Source organism: Ptychodera flava, chromosome 22 (assembly GCF_041260155.1).
Source record: "Ptychodera flava strain L36383 chromosome 22, AS_Pfla_20210202, whole genome shotgun sequence".
Classification (NCBI taxonomy): Eukaryota; Metazoa; Hemichordata; class Enteropneusta; family Ptychoderidae; genus Ptychodera; species Ptychodera flava.
Window position 1 is genome coordinate 24331974 of NC_091949.1, and position 23493 is coordinate 24355466.

A 23493-nucleotide genomic window follows, 5' to 3' on the forward strand; every position below is an offset into this window, starting at 1 on the left:
TTTTGTATATTTGGGGCAATTTTTGCCATTTTTGGTCAAAAAATGTGTATATTCAAAACTACTCATCTGATAGCTTTGAAATTTGGTATACAGGTTTCCATAGATGAACTAAATGATATTTATTGAAATAATGATGAAATCTGCAATTTTGAATTTTTGGGGCAATTTTTCCTATTTTTGGTCAAAAAATGCGTTTCTCAAAAAGTACTTGTCTAACAGCTTTGAAATTTGGTATACAGGTTTCTATAGATGGACTAAATTTGATCTTTTGAAATTATGATGAAATCTGCAATTTTTACTTTTGGGGGCAATTGTTGCCATTTTTGGTCAAAAAATTTATTCTCAAAAACTACTCATCAGATAGCTTTGGTTGACATGTTCTTAGGGATGATCCTATGTGATACATTCAAAGTATGATGAAATCTTCAATTGCATATTTTTGCAGCTTATTTTAGCCACTTTTTTCTGGCCACGCATCGAGCTATCAAAGATTTCCACCCTTCTTCATCAACATGTGTCAAAAATAGTTATTCTGTACATAAACACAGCGGAGCTATATCGGCCGCTAGGTCGCTTGTTCATGTACAGAGCCATAATTCAGGCATGTTTCAACTGATTTTATTAGCTCCGCTGTCAGCGACGCGGAGCTTATCAAATAGGTTGATTTTCCGTCGTCGTCCGTCGTCGTCCGTCGTCCGTCGTCCGTCGTCCGTCGTCGTCGTCGTCGTCGTCGTCCGTCAACAATTGCCTTCTCCTCTGAAACCGCAAGTCCAATTGCTTTGAAATTTTATATGCGGTTCACTTGGGGTGACCTCACTTAAGTTTGTTCAAATCGTGGTGAAATTTGCATATTTGTATTTTTGGGGCATTTTTTGGTGTTTTTGGTAAAAAAAATCTTCTTTTCTCAAACCGCTTGTCCGATTGCTTTGAAATTTAATATGCAGTTTACTTATGGTGACTTCAGTCAGATTTCTTCAAATCGTGGTGAAATTTGCATATTTGTATTTTTAAGGCAATTTTTGTCATTTTTGGTAAAAAAATCTTTAAAAATCTTCTTCTTCAAAACTACCGGTCAGATAGCTTTGAAATTTGGTACATAATGTCCCTAGGGATGATCTATTTAAGATTTGTTCAAATTGTGAAGAAATATGCAAATTTGCATTTTTAAGGCAATTTTTGCCATTTTTGGTCAAAAAATGTATTTCTCAAAAAGTACTGGTCTGATAGTTTTGAAATTTGGTATACAGGTTTCTATAGATGCACTTAGTAATATATATTGAATTTCTGATGAAATCTGTAATTTTGTATTTTTGGGCAATTTTTGCCATTTTTGGTCAAAAAATGTGTATTGCCAAAACTACTCATCTGATAGCTTTGAAATTTGGTATAGAGGTTCCTACACATGAACTAAATGATATGTATTGAAATTATGATGAAATCTGCAATTTTGTATTTTTGGGGCAATTTTTGCCATTTTGGTCAAAAAATGTGTATTTCCAAAAGTACTCATCTGATAGCTTTGCAATTTAGTATACAGGTTCCTACAGATCACCTTAATGATATTTGTAGAAATTATGATGAAATCTGCGATTTTGTAATTTTGGGGCAATTTTTGCTATTTTTGGTCAAAAAACGTGTTTCTCAAAAAGTACTGGTCTGATAGCTTTGAAATTTGGTATACAGGTTCCTACAGATGAGCTAAGTAATATATATTTAATTTCTCCTGAAATCTGTAATTTTGTATTTTTGGGGCAATTTTTGCAATTTTAGGTCAAAAAATGTGTATTTCAACAACTGCTCATCTGATAGCTTTGAAATTTGGTATACAGGTTTCCATAGATGAACTACATGATATTTATTGAAATAATGATGAAATCTGCAATTTTGAATTTTGTGGCAATTTTTCCCATTTTTGGTCAAAATATGTGTTTCTCAAAAAGTACTGGTCTAACAGCTTTGAAATTTGGTATACAGGTTTCTATAGATGAACTCAATTTGATCTTTTGAAATTATGATGAAATCTGCAATTTTTATTTTGGGGGGCAATTGTTGCCATTTTTGGTCAGAAAATTTTATTCTCAAAACACTACTCATCAGATAGCTTTGGTTGACATGTTTCTAGGGATGATCCGATGTGATATATTCAAAGTATGATGAAATCTTCAATTGTGTATTTTTGCAGCTTATTTTAGCCACTTTTTTCTGGCCACTGCATTGAGCTATCAAAGATTTCCTCCTTCTTCATCAACATGTGTCAAAAATAGTTATTCTCTACATAAACACAGCGGAGCTATATCGGCCGCTAGGTCGCTTGTTCAAAGTTGGTACAAGGACATTGACCAATGTCATAGATATGCACGTCAATTCTTTTTGTGATACGATCCAATATGGCCGCCGTGCGGCCATTTTGTTACGATTTTTTCATGTACAGAGCCATAACTCAGGCATATCTCAACCGATTATATTCAAACTTGGTACAAGGACATTGACCTATGTCATACATATGCACATCAATTTGTTTTGTGATATGATCCAATATGGCCGCCAGGCGGCCATTTTATTACCATTTTTTCATGTACAGAGCCATAACTCAGGCATATCTCAACCAATTTTATTCAAAGTTGGTACAAGGACATCAACCTATGTCATACACATGCACATTGACTTGTTTTGTGATACGATCCAATATGGCCGCCGTGTGGCCATTTTATTACGTTTTTTCATGTCCAGAACCATAACTCAGACACGTATCAAGCAAATTTATTCAAAGTTGGTACAAGGAGATTGACCAATGTCATACACATGCATGTTAATTTGTTTTGTGATACGATCCAATATGGCTGCTGTGCGGCCATTTTGTTATGATTTTTTCATGTACAAAGCCATAACTCAGGCATATTTCAACCAATTTTAATCAAAGTTGGTACAAGGACATTGACCTACCGTATGTCATACATATGCACATTGATTTGTTTTGTGATTCGATCCATTATGGCCACTATGTGGCCATTTTATTACGATTTTTTCATGTCCTGAACTACAACTCAGACATGTATCAAGCGAATTTATTCAAAAGTATTTTTATCACAGACCTATAATTAATGAAGAGGACTCTATCCTCTCTGAGGACCTGTAATCAAAGCACCCATTAACAAGTGGGGACTGTGTCATCAACGATGACTTGTTATTGGTAGAAGCTATTTCAGATGCTACAAACTTGGCGAAGTTAGCCACACCGTACGATGAAAGGTGTTGAACACAACACACAGAGACAGCCCGTGTCCGATATCTAAACACTATACATGTTGAAATATAGTTGCGTCATGAATGGATTAAACGTAACTAATTATCACGAAATATTTCCATATAGTTTTCTAAACACATCGAAATTGAAAATCAGGGTTCGAAGTTTCAGAATATCTGTATTAGCCGCCATAATCATATTCCGAATGCAACGTCCGATTACTGAGATAGCAGTCCGATTACTATGCACTCAACATGGGTAAAAATTTGGCAACTTTGACCCCCTTAATGCCATTTCTGTCAGTGTTAACAGTTTGAGGATAAACACAATAAAGTTTCGAAAGGTATGATGGTAAGACTTCGTAGTGCTCGTCATTTATGAAACAGCTTTGGGCAAAATTCACCACCCTGTCCGAAAACTCACACTGAGTGTACTGAGCGCACAGACAGACAGACAGACAGACATTGCTGTGACATTAGCTCACATGTATGAACACGTGAGCGAAACAGCATGGCGAATCTGTACCTTGATAAAATTGATTCTATGAGACTTATTTTGATCTAATTTGATGTTAGATCATACCATAAGGCTGCATTCACAAACACCTCTGGATGTGGAGGTGAGGTAGCAGGAGAAGCTAAAAAATCCTCTCATTTTTAGCTCCCATAGCCATATGTATATATGGCAATGGAAGCTATTCTTATAGGCTAGGGAAATGTCTGTATGTATGTATGTCTGTGTGTCTGTCTATATGTCTGTATGTCTGTCCGTCAACATCAAAAACTCCAAAACCGCTGTACATTTCATCTTGATATTTGGTGTGTACATGGATGATGGGCTGTAGATGAGATTTTGTTCAAATGAAGTTGTCATTGCCAAAAATATGCAAATTAAGTGAAAAAATGTAAAAACAGTCAAAATTGAAAAAACTCAATAGCCACTGAGCAGATTACATGAAAAATTAGCATGTAAGTACTTTGGGCTGACATGAAATGATTGTGCACATCTTGGGTCAGTATCTTGGACTTGCTATTTTTCATGAATTTTTTTGTAATTTTCTCCCATTTTTGGTCAAAAAATCTCCTGCTCTGAAACCACAAGTCCGATTGATTTGAAACTTGGTGTGGAAGTGCATAGGAGTGACCTTTCCCAAATTTGGGCAAATCGAGGTGAAATTTGCATATTTTTAGTTTACACGTCCATAGACTCCCATGTATAAGGCAGATCTCCATAGACTCCCATGTATAAGGCCACGAAAAATAAAAATTTAGTTTCTCATAGTATTCATATTGCAAAAAGGATGCAGTGACACAATTTTTAGTCCCCACGGATGAAGTCCAGTGAGCTTATAGATTGGGTCATGTCCGTCTGATCGTCCATCCGTGAGTCCATCCGTTCACGCAGATATCTCGGATATTTTGACAAAATGTCATGTGACCTTGATGACCTTTGATCTCAAATATACATATTTGTCCATAACTCAGTAACCACAAGTGCTACCACCCTTCATATATGGTATGATGGGACAGCTTATGACGCCACATATTGTACCTCATTAATTATGCACATATCTAATTTTGAGCGAGCCAATAGAGCTAGAGGTCTGACTTTTGGTATATAGGGATAACTTAGCAAAACAATTTTTTTGACAAAATGTCACGTGACCTCGGTGACCTTTGAGCTCAAATATACATATTTGTCCATAACTCAGTAACCACAAGTGCTACAGCCTTCATGTATGGTATGATGGGACACCTTATGACGCCACATATTGTACCTCATTAATTATGCGCATATCTAATTTTGAGCGAGCCAATAGAGCTAGAGGTCTGATTTTTGGTATAAAGGGATAACTTAGCAATGCAATTTTTTTGACAAAATGTCACGTGACCTCGGTGACCTTTGACCTCAAATATACATATTTGTCCATAACTCAGTAACCACAAGTGCTACAGCCTTCATGTATGGTATGATGGGACAGCTTATGACGCCACATATTGTACCTCATTAATTATGCACATATCTAATTTTGAGCGAGCCAATAGAGCTAGAGGTCTGATTTTTGGTATATAGGGATAACTTAGCAATACAATTTTTTGACAAAATGTCACGTGACCTCGGTGACCTTTGACCTCAAATATACATATTTGTCCATAACTCAGTAACCACAAGTGCTACACCCTTCATGTATGGTATGATGGGACAGCTTATGACGCCACATATTGTACCTCATTAATTATGCGCATATCTAATTTTGAGCGAGCCAATAGAGCTAGAGGTCTGATTTTTGGTATATAGGGATAACTTAGCAAAACAATTTTTTTGACAAAATGTCACGTGACCTCGGTGACCTTTGACCTCAAATATACATATTTTTCCATAACTCGGTAACCACAAGTGCTACACCCTTCATGTTTGGTATGATTGGATACCTTATGACGCCACATACTGTACTTCAATAATTATGCGCATATATCATTCTGAACGAGCCAATAGAGCTGGATGTCTGATTTTTGGTATATAGGGATAACTATAGGAGAGAAATTTTTTGACCAAATGTCATGTGACCTCGATGACCTTTTCCCTAAAATATATGTTTATGTCAATAAATAAGTAACCACAAGTGCTATGTCCTTTGTATTTAGTAGGATGGGAGACCTTATGACAACACACGCTTTACCTCATTAATTATGTACACATCTAATTCTGGGCAAGCAAATAGAGGTAGAGATCTGATTTTTTGGCATATAGGGATTAATTAGCAATATAATTTTTTTTTTCAAAATGTCATGGGACCTCGATGACCTTTGACCTTGATTATACATATATATGCATATTTCAGTAACCACAAGTTCTATACCTCCAATTTTGATAGGATATTAGACCTTAAGATGTCACATCTTGTACCTCATTTATAATGCGCATATGTATTTCTTGGCTGGCCAATACTGCTAGAGGTCTGATCTTTTTTCCCGATTTAGAACCATAACTTAGACATGCCTCATGTGTTTCAAATTGGGAACAACGACATAGACCTATGTGCCTATAGATCTCAACATATACACTCCAGTGATACTTCTTAATGACCACATTTTCCTGCCCCATCAAGACTAATACTCCTATTACAAGTGGGGACTATGTCATTGTAAATGACTTGTTAATATATGCCATGTATCTTGCAGTAGACTCACTTTAGCATACATCATTACATGTTTTGAAAAAGGAAAAATCTGAAAAGCAACTGAGGGCTTTCCAATCTGTGCATACATAAATTTTCTATTTATATACCCAGAAATGTTAGAAATTTTTCAATATAAAAGGAGCAAGGAATAGAAATAGGGGAAGAACAGTAGGTGTTCTGCTATTGGTGATGTTTCTTACTGAACGCAAGTATATTTAAGCACTATAAAGCACACCCAGCGATGGTATACAATGAGATTTTGACCAGTTCACGACATAATGCACGAGCAATAGCGAGTGCATATATGAAGTGAACTGGTCAAAATCGAGTGGTATACCGTTGCTGGGTGTGATTTATTGCTATTATATCATGACAATATATTGGAATTCTGGCTTGGCACTTCAAAAACGGAGTTTTCCTCAAGCTAATAGCTAGCGCGTATACCAGCTCTGGTATATCACCAATATACCACGGTTCTTCTCTCGTCTCAACCAATCAGACTGCTGTATTTGCGCGATCAATGTACTGGTATGATATAGTTAGTAATAGATCATTAATCACACTACAGTTTCGACACTAACAAAGATAAGGTTTTTTTGGTTATGATTTTAATATTTTATTTAAAGATAGACATACAGTACCTTATTATGCACAAACCTCTTAGTGGAATTCAGTTCTAAAGGTGAAAGGTCATTCATGTGTGTCAGGCCAGTACATCGGCTTTCAAGAACTGATAGCTTCCTGTGTTTTCAAAAAGCCAGGAAATTATTTTGGGAATGACTTTTCTGAAGAAACAAGGCACAATTGTTGGCTTTGTATACTTTTACATAGTTTTTAGCTACTATAGACTATAGTCTATAGAAGCTATTGGGATGGGTATCCGTCCGGCGTCCGGCGTCAGTCTGTATGTATGTATGTATGTATGTATGTATGTATGTATGTATGTCCGTTTGTGAGGCGTCCATCCACTCAAATATCTTGAGAACCGCAGTATTTACTGATTTGATATTTGTTGTGCAGATGAAAAATATGATTTCGAGAAACTAATTTTTTTAATTTTTTGATATTGTTGAAAATACGCAAATTAATGCCAAAAAAGGTGTTTTTGGTAAAAAATCTTCTTCTTCATAACCGCTGGTCAGACAGCTTTGTTATTTGGTATACAGGTCCCTGGGGATAACCAAACTTAGATTTGTTCAAATTGTGATGAAATATGCAAATGAGTATTTTTAAGGAATTTTTTTGTCATTTTTGGTCAAAGTTTGACTTACATTGTATGTAATTCTTGTACTGTATAAACCCTATCAATTCACCCAGAAAAAAATAATTAATATGATTTTAAATAATTGAATTAATTAGGAAATCATCAAAGCCAAATAATTTAGTGTGGAATTATCAGAAAGTACAACTTTTTTGACAGTTCATAGTGAATTGAGGATTAAAACATGTAAAGGCAACTTTCCTGAATCCCAACTTTGATATATTCTGAACCACCATTTATGTTATCTAAAACAAATTGCTCATAATAGTTTGTCATGATAGGGTGGTCAAATAAATAGAGATAGAGAAAGTTCTAATTCCATTTATGGTTGACTTGGTAAGGATAAAATAAGATTACCTTTTGAGGAAAAAAATAGAGTGGTCAATTAAAAGAGTGGTCAAAGTGATAGGGTTTTTATGGTAAAGCTGGGCTGTATAAAGATTCCTCATGTGCTATTTATAGCAATTATGCAATCTGTGTAAACAGTGCATTGAAAGTGTAACATGATTCCTTATAATACTTTTGATGACCTTGAACTTCTTAAGTTTCAAACATTTGTCTCTTCAGTGTGCTTTCTCTGAGTACGTACAGTCTCAACTTATTCAACAGAACTTACTTACAATGTTAATTTGAAAGTTAAAATGTGCTTGGTTAATAGGATGAAAATACTGATGTTAAAAGATTATATCAGCTCAAGATTCTTTATAACCTGACAGATATGCTGTTTTTTTTATGACGTAAATCTTGATTGAAGCAAATCTTGTTTACTTTAATTAGAATGTAATTAATTCTCGTTTATTTGCTATTATAGACTAATATAGTCTGATGAAATATGCAAATATGTATTTTTACAGAATTTTTTCCATTTTTGGTCAGGCCATCCTGAAATGAGCTATCAAAGATATCCACCTTCTTCATCAATACATGTGTCACAAAAGGTTATTGTCTACATAATACAGCAGAGCTCTGTCAACTGTTGAGTCGCTTGTTTTTTTCAAAACCGCTGGTCAGACAGCTTTAATATTTGGTTTACATGTCCCTAGGATGACCTTAGTGAGATAATTTCATACAATCAGGATATACTTAATTTTGTATCCATGTCTATAGTAGCTTCAGGGACTTTGGCCCTATGTTTAAATTTCTTTGGGGCATTTTTTCTCATATTTCGTCAAAATGCTGTCGATCTGAACCCTGTTGTAAATAGACTGGCCCATATTCAGTTCACATCTGACGGATTTACTACCCGGTAATTTTGTGTGTGATTTGTAATTTATTCCAAGAACTAATAACTGCAGAATGAGTATTAAAATCTATGATTTTTAACAATTATATCAACATTGCAGCCTTGCTTTGCTGTGGCTGTTTTTCTCTTAAATATTTTTATTGCACATGTATCGTCAAATTGGTCAATAATTGTAGGTACCACTAGTAGTGCAATTGATATGGTACCTGCTAAGCCTATTTTTATAACATTAACAGTGCAATGTACCATTTTGTCAGGTCCTTGCATTTTCTGCCAAAAATATTTAGTCATAAAATATTTTTACAATATCAAGTGCCTGTGTAAATAGTTATACAGAATGTGTCAATTTGATGGTCAAAAGTTTCATGTTTATTTCAGTGTGCAGCAGACGCAAAATCTAGCGCGCAATTTTTCGTTTTTAACAATTCAAACATTGTACTGGTTTCCGATTTCTAATTTTGTCACCGATAAATTTAACAGAAGTTGCCAACATATCACTTACAATACAAAGTGACCTGTGTTTTTTTATGTACACACAACTTGCAATGGTAAAATTTATCACTCACACCATGGCCAAACAAAGTACTCAGTACATTTGTGGCACTGCAGGTGTGTTTTGCCAATTTCACTCAGGACATGCAATCAAGCTGTACATTCAACTTGATATTGACTAAGTCAACATTGAATATCAAACCAGACCCCCGGGGGCACACAATGAGATGTATTTTCATTCTCTGATTAGTTTGGCGATGGAAGGCATGATTGTCTGTTTAACCTCTGCCAGAAGTCATCAAAATAACCCTTTCCCAGAAAAGTAGCCTGTGTTATTCAAGTTTCCGTGAAACACATACACAATGTAATTCCCACAATAACATGTTTTTGCAGCAACTCGGTGTGTTTTGCTAATTTCACCATTTCCTATTTATCAATACTCCAGTTGTATTGTTCTTATTATGAACTGCATCTTGTTTGTTTTGCGCAAGATTAATTAAAAATGAGAAATTTCAAAAGAAAGTCTGAAAATTAGAATACAGTATATATCGACACATACCCTACATCTAATTATCCAATATTAATATATCCTACATTAAGCTCCATATATATTATCGGAATAAACTTTTATAAAATGACAAGTATAAATTGAAAATGTATTTTTTTCCCGTAAAATTTACAATGGGAATGTTATCATTTTTGAAGAAATTCTCAGTAAATTTGAGGTACCATTAAAGAGATTTGCACGTTGACCCCAATTTTCATCCGTGATCACGAAAAAGAATACATAGTTTAAAAATTTCCTTGAGTAGAGTGTGAGCTCACGATTAAAACTTTCAATTTTGAGTCATGAATTTCTCCAATACTTTGAAAGGTCTAGATCTGTTCCCTGTATCTTCTTCATCAATATTCATTGATACAACTTAGCGGGTTATAAGAGTTTCTGCAGTGTCCAGCAATTTAGCCGTGCTGTGTGTCCAGTGACCAAGAAAAGCTGAGAACTATCGCCACATGTTCATTGCTCAGGCAATTGTAACCTAAGAAACGCTGCTTTACCCAATGCTGACATTTAACCTGATACTGATATTCAATATTGAAATTATACATGTCAGAATAGAAATGATATACATTTTCAAATACAGACATGCGAATAAATGAGACTCTTTTGCTGTCATTTAGTTTTTCTGAATGCAAAGGCTTCTGTCACTTGTTATGGATTTCAGAAACGTTAACTTCACGGTGTATTCATGAAGCTCTGTAGTGTTGCCATCAGGAAGGGCTAAAATCAATTGAATTGCCTCGTTACAGACCATAGAAATTTCTGTCCTTGTTCTAGCAAGGTTAATTTGCAAGTGTGGTGTAACCTGACTTATCGTCATGGAAACACCCTTTTTACCTCCAACTTCCATAGGTGTGCTACAGCAAATATTGTAATACAATCCCACAATGCAGTGTTTCACTTATGCTGTCTTGTATATGTAGATCAGAGAACAGTGTATCCTCAATGGTGACATGTACAGCAGAATATCACAGCTGTTGCATATGTGTACCGTACACAGAAGTGTGTTCATGTAGTTGTTCTGATCAGCCCTCGGTGTAGGGTGCATCTAAATTTAGCAGTCAAATTTTGCAGTTACATTTTGTTCGTCGCCTTTTAGTCTTTTTCTTAAAGGGAGGTATAGTTGTCGGAACTGTGCTCAAAGGTCGCTAGGGACTCCTACGACTGATGTAAACACTGTATCTAGGTGATGAAAGTTAAAAAATGTTTGTTGTAATGTACATCGTAAAATTCAAATGTTGCAGCTATGTTGACATGATGCATCTATATACAGTGCATGAAATACATTGTTTGTAAACAAGAAAGTAGCACATGCACAGATCCGATGACCACCTCCCTTTAATGTAACTCCAGCTGATCTTAAGCGTTACCGGGGATAACGTTTTTACCCAATCGTGTGTTCTGACTCTGGCAGTATCAATATTTTCTCAGTTACGATATTTTACATTTTTGTTTCATCATATGTGAAAAAACATGAATGAAACCCAGAGCACTACTAATACCAAAACAAAGACAATTATGGCACATTTGAAGGTCAGTGGACCCAGTCAACATTCTGAAAGCAATTGTATTTTCTCAGAGGCACTCCATAGCTCCATGGGGTTACGGTAATTTTTGTTGGCCCATTACCTTCGTCAGTCATGCAACAATGGCGCATATGCAATATTCTGAAGAAAAAAGAGAGAACTGTTTTTTACAAATGCCAATATGCTAGAATTTTACAATTTTCAAAGAGGTGTATATGTACAAATGTGGAGGTGTCCAGACAGACGTGTGTAAGCTGTTCATTGCATTCTGTGAATACGGAACTTAGTTGACCAGTGTCAAATTATCATGCTATGATAAAACCATTTTTTTAGCTTTTTATTTTTTTATTTTTTTTGATAAAACCATTTTTATTGCCTTATGGTATAATTTAACAGTGTTATTTCAGTACTTAGCAGTGGTGTTATAAATTACCTGTACTGAACCATTCGGGTAGTAGGGAAAGCTGTTTGTCATGAGACCATAGGAAATGTCCATTGCAACCCAAGAGATCGAAATTTACATGTCTTGTAACCTAGCAACCAGTGGATGTTGTATTGTGATTGAGATGAGAGGCAGATAATATTAAAAGTTTGTATGAAGCTATTAACAATTCTGAGAAAAATGACTAATGATGGGTGTAACCATAAAATTATTATTGAGTAGACTTCCTACAAGCTTGATATCAGAAATATTTGCAGCAGTTTTCTTTCTGTTAATCCTTGAAGTTCTGTATTAAATAGCCAGACATAAAACATCGCGCCACAACAGTTTTGGAATTTTGCAAGTCAAGAAAACTGACTTGATGCAGTGTCTGATAGCCTTGGTGTAAAGCGTTGATATGTCTTCGATTGGATATAATGGTAATGGCTGTAACCATGGCAGCTATTAGATTTGTTGGAAAAGATGAAATTTACAAGGTATTCTAATCATATCTTTGTCCCGTCGACCTACTTAAAATTAAATAGCTGTTGCCAAGGTCCTTTTGAAAATTGATGAATGGCATTTTATATCTAATAAATTTTCCCATTCCTGGAGGTTGTTTGGCGGTCAGTGTTTATGTGACAAACCCTTCAATGACATGACAGACTAGCGTAGTCTTGGATCGTTGTTGTAACTACCAAAGGACATTTGAGATAATTGTGCATCAGTTGTCTGTTTATTACATCAATGGAAAAATTGTGGAGTTTGGTCCTGTCATCCCCATTTACACATGTAGAAGTCCATTTTGCTATAGAGGAAACAGTAGGGCCCCACCAAAATTTTGGGGCAGAAGGATTGAAAAGCTGATAGGGGTTACAGAGAGGAGTGTCATGAAGAAACACATAGAATGCATTCGGAAATTCAATGGAGAATGTAATTGCAGCATACAGTACACTCACTATAAATTTGTCAATATCGAGTGCCTTCCCACTGCAGGCTTTCTATTTTAATTGACGGGAAATGAAATTCACAGACAAAAAGTGACAGATATTATTAGCTACAGAAATGGACGTAGCTACAGAAATGGACGCATACAGAAAATATTAGTTTCAGTGGTAAGAACTATGTAACAGGGATGGTACAGCGCTATAAGATCACAAAATATCACACATTTTTACAGGACATCAGTGTCAACTGAATGTGTTCTATTGCGTGTATGTATCATTCATATCTCTGTGGGATTGGTAATTAATATTTCTGCACGAAGTCACGTCGTGTGTTGTGGCATTTTTATAAATTTGAGTTCATAACATGCTGTACTCTATAGGTCGCCCTGCAATTGCTATCTTCAATATCTGCAAGGTAGATGATAAATTTGTAATATTTTCAATGTTGATTTCGTGGAATTTAGAGACTGGGAAGCCAACAGATGAAATTTTAATGAAAAAACTACACAACATATGATTTACATAATGAGCAATACATACCATACGTTATATATTTCAAAAAAATTCTGAAAATATACATCTATGTCCTTGCGCAGGTTGCATAAGAAAGTTACCAGTATATTTGTATCTGATGATGAATGTTGACTATGATTGATGCCCTAATGAATAATGGCAGTGAGTGATGCATGGTGGCTGCATGTACTTATCTTCTGCCTTACGACCTGAACTAGTTTCCGTTTTATGTATGCCAGTATGGGAAATCCTGATGTAGATTCAGCAAGGATGTAGTTACTCCAGTGCAAAATCTCTGAAGCTCTCCATTATCGGCGATCGTTTCTAGGAAAATGAAAGCTGAAGTCAAAGATTTGACTGCGAAGTCTTTGCTGTAGCAGAGTGATTTATACATAGTTTATAAGACAGCAGCATTGCTTAAGTGTTTCACTCAACAAGAATAAACTGTTTGCTCTAGCAATGAGTACTATACCATTGCAAGCAGTAAATATTTACATCACAGTGAATAAAATAGTAAAAGTGTACAAAATTAAAATTGAAAGGTTGAAGCCATGCTGTGTGAAAAGACCAATTCCGACTGAAGACTGCACTGAAAAATTTCATATTGAGAATATATAAAACATTTGTGTAATTCCTTCATACATTTTCAAAGAAAAAGATACAACCAGCAAACATAGGGATCAAGAAATGTACTGCCATCACAAACAGTTATGGTAACCCTTTGATGAGTGCCAATTAAAGACAAATTTTGTCGCCATTATAAAATATAACTTGGACAGTTTTTTTAGGTTTTCCCCAAAATTTTTATCAAAACTGAAATCAATGAAAAGTGATGTCCATTTGATGCAAAATTATTTAAAAAATTACAGAAAAATTCATAAAAAGTGGCAAAATGTTGCACTTTAATTTTTTGAGGGAAAAATTAGCACACTCAAACACTTACCATGCTGTTTACTGTCAAAAGTATTTTTGTTATTATACCAAGTTAGGCAGGTTGTCTTACAAGTCAAATTTATCTATAGAATTCTGGGAATAGGTCCTCGGAAAGATCGTACATGTAGATACGCAATCTTTGCCTCCGCAGGCCTTCCGGGAGACTGACATTCTTGACATAAAATACGCATATATGTGGATTACCTACAAGGCAGTCTGACAGCAAGCCGTAGACATTTAACCAAATGTATCAATATACGCAATGGCAGGGCAGGCTATCATTTGGACTATTTTAATAGTGATGAATGCAGTCATATATTTTCCCAAACTCTCAATTCGTATATATCCATTTATATTCTCTGCAATTACACTCACAAAGAATAAAATACTTGCCTTGAGGAAAAAAGCTATAGGTGTGATTCAAAATCGAGGAATGCTAGTATGACATGTTGCCAATGAAATGAGCAAAATCTGCCTTTGGAAAAAAATCTAATTATCGATCCGTACTTAGAGTCCAGGAATGATGACCTGATGCCTCGCAGCCACAATGTGATCACTGAATTCCAGGCAGACCGACATTTGCCAAGACTTGACATCGTTTATCATATGAATCAGTTTGAGCAGCTGTGGATTCGTGGTTGTTTTGTTCATTCTGTGATTTGGATATATGGTCCTCAGTTTTCGATTATATCAAGCGTAGCCAATAAAAGCTGTTTGCAAAGAAACATGTTGAAAGTCAGATTCTTAGCAGGAGCTTGGCAATTTGCTATCAATGTATTATCAACGGAGGGTGAAAAACAAGTGGGAATTTTTTTTGGCATCAGCTGGGTGCAAAATTTTATTCCTTTCCCGATCAGATAAGGGGAGAACCATTTGATTTCTGGGGGGGGGGGGTATGGAGGAAGAGGGTATGGGAGCAAATTTTTTTTTCCTGTCAGAGTGACACCAATTTTTTTTTTCTACTGTCAGACCTACATCAATTTTTTTTTTCCAAATGGAGTAGCAGTGCAAATTTTTTTTTATTGGTCATCAAGTTTGTAATGTGTTGTATATAAGGGAGCCGTCATTATTGACGGCCTGAAACTCCGAAATTTCAAGTGACCCTCCCCCCTTCACCAACCATGATGAATTTGAGTAACCTCCCTCTCTAACTCTGAAATTTTGACCATTCCCCACTTAGAAAAGTTAAATACCAATACATGTAATTACAGCAACAGTAAAGACCTTTCAAATCTTGATGTACCCTGCTAGACTATCATCAGTTATCTCATGATGGTTCAAAAAAGGTGAACACATCAAAATGAAATTCAAAGTCACAATAAAATAAAAATATAGAAGATCACGCAGTATCTAACCATATAGTATATTGTTTAATTGGGATGGATATTATGACAGGGTTTTCACTAGGATATCTGACGGGGCAGAATTTGAAAGTACAGGGGGAGAACATGCGAGAGGCTTAGGGGGAAGTGTCACAGGGGCTTTCCCCTATCTTACATGGAATTTTTTAAGATATGATGTGTGCAATGGTGCAGTCTGGTGCAATCTGAGAGTTTTTTAATTGTTTACTAAGTGAAACTATTAGAATACCCCAAGGGGGGAGAGCACGAGAGGGGGGTTCCCCTCTCGTATTGGAAATTTCGAGAAATTGATGTGTTTAATGGTGCAATCTGAGAGGAATTTCAGGTTATTTTGCATTTGGTAAAACTGTTTGAAAATGACATTGAACACTGATATTTTTTACATTTTTTGCATGATCAGTTTTTGAGTCACAATATTCAACAACCAAACAATGACAATACAATTTGTGAAAAACAGTTCTGTTTGCCAGAGACTGAAGACAAATGAATATACAGGAACGGAAAATCTGTGACCTTCTTGTGTCATTTCTCCAGCAGCCAGCTTCTAATGAAAAGCCTGAATATGGTATGTTTGCGATCCGGTGTTTGTGGTCAGAAAAACAAGGCTCACACATTGTATTTCATCATATTTGTTGTTCCTCAATTTTTCATTGTCAAGGTACATCCTTCTAACAAATTCATATTGAGAAAATAATATTGGTTTTAACACTAGTTTATTGACTCCTGTCTTGTGTTTTAAATTTTCACAATTTACAGAAGTCAAATAGTCCCCTTTAGATAGTGCCTATGCCATTGAGATATGGCAACAGAAATCCTGAAATATGATTTCTTGGGTCAGAAAATGGAAGGAAAACATTGAGTGTACTGAGATGTAAAGTAGACCCATGTAGTGCATGCTTATATCATAAGTGCTGGGAAAAGAAACATAAGAATTGCTTGTGGTAAAACATTTGCGCCGCCTATGGCGGCGCGCCGGCAAAGAATACATGAGAATAAGGTTTCCAAATTTTGCTTATTTCTGGTGCATTGTGACAATTTTTTTTTCTCTTCTGTCTGTTATGACAATTTCTTTTTTCTCAGGCCATGACAGGATCAATTTTTTTTTTCTTCTCTCTCACCTGGTGACAAATTTTTTTTTCTCAAAATCCTCCATACCCCCCCCAGAAATCAAATGGTTCTCCCCTAACTTAGAAAAAGCCAGCAGGCAGCGCAGACAGGTCTACCGGTACATTGTTTTTTGGGGGTGTTGCGGTGTACAAGGGGAGGACAAAATCATGTTGCAGTTTAATGGGGAGCCTTTGCAGTGGGGAGGGGCAGTAAGGAGTTTTTTGCAATGGAGAGAAGGCCAGCCAGGAGTTACATGTACATGGGGAGGGGGATAGAAGAAAATACATGTAGTTAGAATTATTTTTTTTCGGGGGGGGATTTTTACTTGGCAGTCGTAAACAGCTTTGATCTTCATTCCAAATTTAAATTTTGTTCCAAGTATGTCAGAAAAGTAATTGATTACTTTCACCAGAGAAAATCAGCGACTGTAGTCACCAGCCCCTGTTAAATCATATGACCTATAGTACTCTATCCTCTTCATCACCTTACCTAGTTAGCTAGATGTAACTTAAAACCAATTACTTTCTGTGGTGAAACGTAACTCAACAGTCAAATGACTCACCTAAAACTGTAATCAGTTAATACTGAAATTCAAAACAACTGATCAAGCTTACGTTACCATTCTATCCAGTGCAATGAACATTGGTTTGTTCTTCTGTGAAACACGTACCATCACCTACTGACGTTTCATATGTCTCATCTTCAGCTGTGTTTGATGTTAAGTGATTCAAGTAGCTATCGGATTTAAAGTGGTCTAGAAATGGACAAGACTTGAGAAGCGTGAGGATGGGGTTCTGAGGAAACTGACCTGCAGTTACAGCTTGTAGGTTTCTTGATAACATGCAACATAAATATAACCTGTGTTGTTATACTAGCTTAATATCACAGTGGCTTGTGAACCAATACACGGCGACCACTGTGTGGTATGCATTAAATAAGTAGTAGTGTACTTTTGTTTAATATGCCATGCTAGTTAAAGTTATTCTCACAAATGACAAAAGCAACCGTGTTATCTGTACTCATCAGTAGCTGTATAAATACACTAAGGCCAAGAAAAAGAAAAATTTTGTTTCTCATCCTAGACATATTGCAAAAATGATGAGGTGATGCTGGGTTTTTTCTCTAATTTTTTTTATTCTTCAACCAACAAGACGCGCAGAAAACATGAAAACAACATAGGAATGCACACAGAGATAAATGCACAGCAGTGTTGCTTTACTATTTTTGTATAGCAACAGTTCTGTGGTTTGACTTTTAGTGCAGCAATGCACAGTTTTAATAGTGTCAAAAATTTTGTTTACAGTTCTGATTCATACAGCACTGTGTTATGCACTATCATGGCACATTTTTGTGTTAATTTTTTTTTCAATTAATTTCCTTATGAGCAGACAAAAAGGTTGACGCTCCGGGTCTGAATTGGCGCGTACGAGGATGAGAAACAAACTTTTTATTTTTCTTGGCCTCATATATTGTTGTTGTTCGGAATGCAGTAGATTCTGGCGTGTGACACAGATGATTTTATCAGGTCTTATCATGCCAGTATCAATTTGCTATTCTAAGATAGACATTTAGTTTGGTCAATCAACTCTGTTATAGTGAGGTATAAATGCTTTTCACTGTTTATAAATAACTTAACAGATAATCTCATGTATGGTAGAAACAGTGGTGTTATAGTGTAATTTTCGCCAAATCTTATATTCGGTGTTAAAAAATTGAGCATTTTATACGACCACGTAGGTGGCTTAAGGTGAGTTTGAAAGGATGTAGAATGTGTTACTTTTTCAGAAAATTCAAGAACCAACAATGATAAACAATGAACAGGTATTCTTTGGAATGTTACTTTTAGCTTTCTTAATGATTGTTACAGTCTTTTAGCCTAAAGTACTTTGTCATTTAAAGAGAAATTTGCATTTATAAACATTTGAAAAAAGATTAAAGAATAATTGATATTGCCTACAAAGCAATTATGATAAAGTGATTAATGTTGTCGTAAGCTGTAAAGATACAGAATCTTAAGTGAAATGGGGAAAAAATGCTAAAACATGCATTTCAGTGTTGTAGATGAAGATTGTAGGGACTCATAGCCCATATAAATGTAAATCAGTGAACATTACGTTTCATGTCATAATAGTTAATATTGAATGGGTTTGGATAATGGGGACATTTTTCCAACACTTGCATGGAAATACTTAGTTTTTTAGCTACTATAGACTATAGTCTATAGCAGCTATTGGGATGGGTATCCGTCTGGCGTCCGTCGTCAGTCTGTATGTATGTATGTATGTATGTATGTATGTATGTATGTATGTATGTACATGTATGTATGTATGTCCGTTTGTGAGGCGTCCGTCCACTCAAATATCTTGAGAACCGCAGTACTTACTGATTTGATATTTGTTGTGTAGATGAAAAATATGATTTTGAGAAACTAGTTTTTTAATTTTTTGATATTGTTAAACATGTTAAACATTCAAATTGTGATGAAATATGCACATGTGTATTTTTAAGGAATTTTTTTGTCATTTTTGGTCAAAGTTTGACTTACATTGTATGTAATTCTTGTACTGTATAAACCCTATCAATTCACCCAGAAAAAAATAATATTATTTTAAATAATTGAATTAATTAGGAAATCATCAAAGCCAAAATAATTTTAGTGTGGAATTATCAGAAAGTTCAACTTTTTTTGACAGTTCATAGTGAATTGAGGATTAAAACATGTAAAGGCAACTTTCCTGAATCCCAACTTTGATATATTCTGAACCACCATTTATGTTATCTAAAAGATATTGCTCATAATAGTTTGTCATGATAGGGTGGTCAAATAAATAGAGATAGAGAAAGTTGTAATTTCCATGTATGGTTGACTTGGTAAGGATAAAATAAGATTACTTTTTAGAAAAAAAAAAGTGGTCAATTAAAAGAGTGGTCAAAGTGATAGGGTTTTTATGGTAAAGCTGGGCTGTAAGATTCCTCATGTGCTATTTATAGCAAATGTGCAATCTGTGTAAACAGTGCAATGAAAGTGTAACATGATTCCTTATAATGCTTTTGATGACCTTGAACTTCTTAAGTTTCAAACATTTGTCTCTTCAGTGTGCTTTCTCTGAGTACGTACAGTCTCAACTTATTCAACAGAACTTACTTACAATGTTAATTTGAAAGTTAAAATGTGCTTGGTTAATAGGATGAAAATACTGATATTTAAAGATAACCAGATCAAGATTCTTTATAACCTGACAGATATGCTGTTTTTTTATGACGTAAATCTTGATTTAAGCAAGTCTTGTTTACTTTAATTAGAATGTAATTAACTCTCGTTTATTTGCTATTATAGACTAATATAGTCTGATGAAATATGCAAATCTGTATTTTTACGGAATTTTTTTCCATTTTTGGTCAGGCCATCCTGAAATGAGCTATCAAAGATATCCACCTTCTTCATCAATACATGTGTCACAAAAGGTTATTCTCTACATAACACAGCAGAGCTCTGTCAACTGTTGAGTCGCTTGTTAGTCCCCACGGACACCGTCCGGGGGGACTTATAGGTTTGGTCATGTCCGTGCGTGCGTCCGTGCGTGCGTGCGTGCGTGCGTCCGTCCGTTCCGTTCACCAGATATCTCAGAGACGCCTGGAGCGATTTTTTTCAAACTTGGTTCAAGGATGTACCCTACCTCATACAGATGCACTTCGATTTGTTTTACAATGCGATCAAATTTGGCCGTGTTAGAGAACTTTTTAGTTTTCACCTCCATAGACCCCCATGTGTAAGGCAGTCCATAGACTCCCATGTATAAGCACAGGCAACCCATAAAGTACTACTGAGATTTTCACACTGGTACAGGCAACGCATAAAGTATTAGTGAGATTTTCACACTGTTTTCTCTATCATTTTAGTCCCCACGGACACCGTCCGGGGGGACTTATAGGTTTGGTCATGTCTGCGTCCGTCCGTCCGTCCGTGCGTCCGTCCGTTCACGCAGATATCTCAGAGACGCCTGGAGCGATTTCGTTCAAACTTGGTACAAGGATAGTACCATACCTCATACAGATGCACGTCGATTTGTTTCACAATGCGATGTGGTAGAGGACTTTTTAGTTTTCACCTCCGTAGACTCCCATGTATAAGGCAGACCATAGACTCCCATGTATAAGGCAGACCATAGACTCCCATGTATAAGGCAGACCATAGACTCCCATGTATAAGGCAGACCATAGACTCCCATGTATAAGGCAGTCCATAGACTCCCATGTATAAGGCAGACCATAGACTCCCATGTATAAGGCAGTCCATAGACTCCCATGTATAAGGCAGTCCATAGACTCCCATGTATAAGGAAGTCCATAGACTCCCATGTATAAGGCAGTCCATAGACTCCCATATATAAGGCAGCACATAGGCTCCCAAGATAAATAAAAATTTAGTTTCTCATCGTATTCATATTGCAAAAGGATGCAGTGACACAGTTTTTAGTCCCCACAGATAAAGTCCAGGGGGCTCATAGATTGGGTCATGTCAGTCCGTGAGTCCATCCGTTCACGCAGATATCTCAGACACTTGACAAAATGTCATGTGACCTTGGTGACCTTTGACCTCGAATATACATATTGTCCATAACTCAGTAACCACAAGTGGTAAACCTTTCATATATGGTATGATGGGACACCCTATGACGCCACATATTGTACCTCATTAATTATGTGCATATCTAATTTGAGCGAGCCAATAGAGCTAGAGGTCTGATTTTTGGTATATAGGGATAACCTAGCAATACAATTTTTTGACAAAATGTCAAGTGATGTCAATGACCTTTGACCTCAAATATACATATTTGTGCATAACTCAGGAACCACAAGTGCTACACCCTTCATATTCGGTATGATGGGACACCTTATGACGCCACATATTGTACCTCATTAATTATGCACATATCTAATTTGAGTGAGCGAATAGAGCTAGAGGTCTGATTTTTGGTATATAGGGATACCTTAGCAATACAATTTTTTGACAAAATGTCACGTGACCTTGGCTCGTTAATTATGCCCATATATAATTGTGGGCAAGCCAATAGAGCTAGAGGTCTGAATTTTGGCATATATGGATTAATTAGCAATACAATGTTTTTTTCAAAATGTCACGTGACCTTGATGACCTTTGACCTTGAATATGCATATATATGCATAACTCAGTAATCACAAGTTCTTTATGCTTCAATTTTGATAGGATAATAGACCTTAAGATGTCACATCTTGTACCTCATTTATTATGCACATATGTATTTCTTGGCTGGCCAATACAGCTAGAGGTTTGATCTTTTTTCCCGATTTAGAACCATAACTTAGACATGCCTCTTGTTTCAAATTGGGAACAATGACATAGACCTATGTGTCCATAGATCTGAACATATACACTTTAGTGATACTTCTTAATGACCTCATTTCCCTGCCCCCTCAAGACTAATACTCCTATTACAAGTGGGGACTATGTCATTGTCAATGACTTGTTTTTTCAAAACCGCTGGTCAGACAGCTTTAATATTTGGTTTACATGTCCCTAGGATGACCTTAGTGAGATAATTTCATACAGTCAGGAAATACTTAATTTTGTATCCATGTCTATAGTAGCTTCAGGGACTTTGGCCCTATGTTTTGATAACTAGTTTTCATTGTGACGCACACATCGGTTACATTTTGGTGTATGTAAATTGACCATAATTTATAAAGAGATTAGGGAACAAACATTATTAGAAGAGTGATCAAATGATTTTAAGAAGATTGTTACAGTTCTGTCGAACTGTACATTCATCGGTAATATTGTGATGTCACTGTGCGTGACAGTATCCTAATTTTTTAACGCATTTGTTGGAGTCTACCTTTATTGAAAAAATGACATAGGTTTACCCTAGCTGACATGAGTGGCTGACACCTTCTGTAACAAAATGTATAAAGGGCCTGCTATCATTGACAAAGTACAACATTTCTCCCCATGTCTGAGTACCTGAACAGTTCAAGGGTCTACCTCTGTCCAGGCCAACCCATCATTGGAATCCACTGCAGTGCTTTGTGGCAACAGCTAGAGGTGTTTCTACAAAATTTTGATTATTGGATCATGTAATGGAAATAAAGCTGTGGTTTGTGAGAATGGGCGAACCCTCGAAGGTTAGCCTGGCAGAAATACCAGGACAATAGTTGAACCGGTACATGTACCAGACCAGGTCAAAAATCATACGTCTGGTGCAAGTACCCATTTGATGCTTAGCCAACACTATTATTAGAATGCAGCCTTGTATACTATATCACTAGAACAATCACAGTTACTGCCAAGATACATCAAAGGTGTTTATCACCTCAACAACTGTATGTCAAATTTTACCGTCTTGTTTCTCTATCAGTGTTGGGGGAAATGAAGTGATATTGTGCTGTCAAATGAAAATATACTAAAATAATGATGAAATTAATTATTTAAATTACTTTGATGGAAGCAAGCAAGGTTATAATTTAACCATTGTAACTTCATATTTCCATGAGAAACCCTAAAAGTACAGAGGTGAAAGCCAATGTTGATGTTAAACCTGATATTATCAAGTATGTGATAATCAACGTGTATGACAACCAATATGTAATAATTGGTATGCAATAATGCTTCAAGGTCACCAGCAATCAGTTAAATCTGTAGTTTTAACATAAACTTTGTATCTTTCC

The 23493-nt window shown here is 35.9% G+C and overlaps 1 protein-coding gene across 1 annotated transcript in view; it reads left to right on the forward strand.

The window, feature by feature from the left end:
• LOC139123015 (phosphatidate cytidylyltransferase 1-like) overlaps positions 1-23493 on the forward strand; it is a 63807-nt gene that overhangs the window by 22683 nt on the left and 17631 nt on the right. The window lies entirely within an intron of this gene.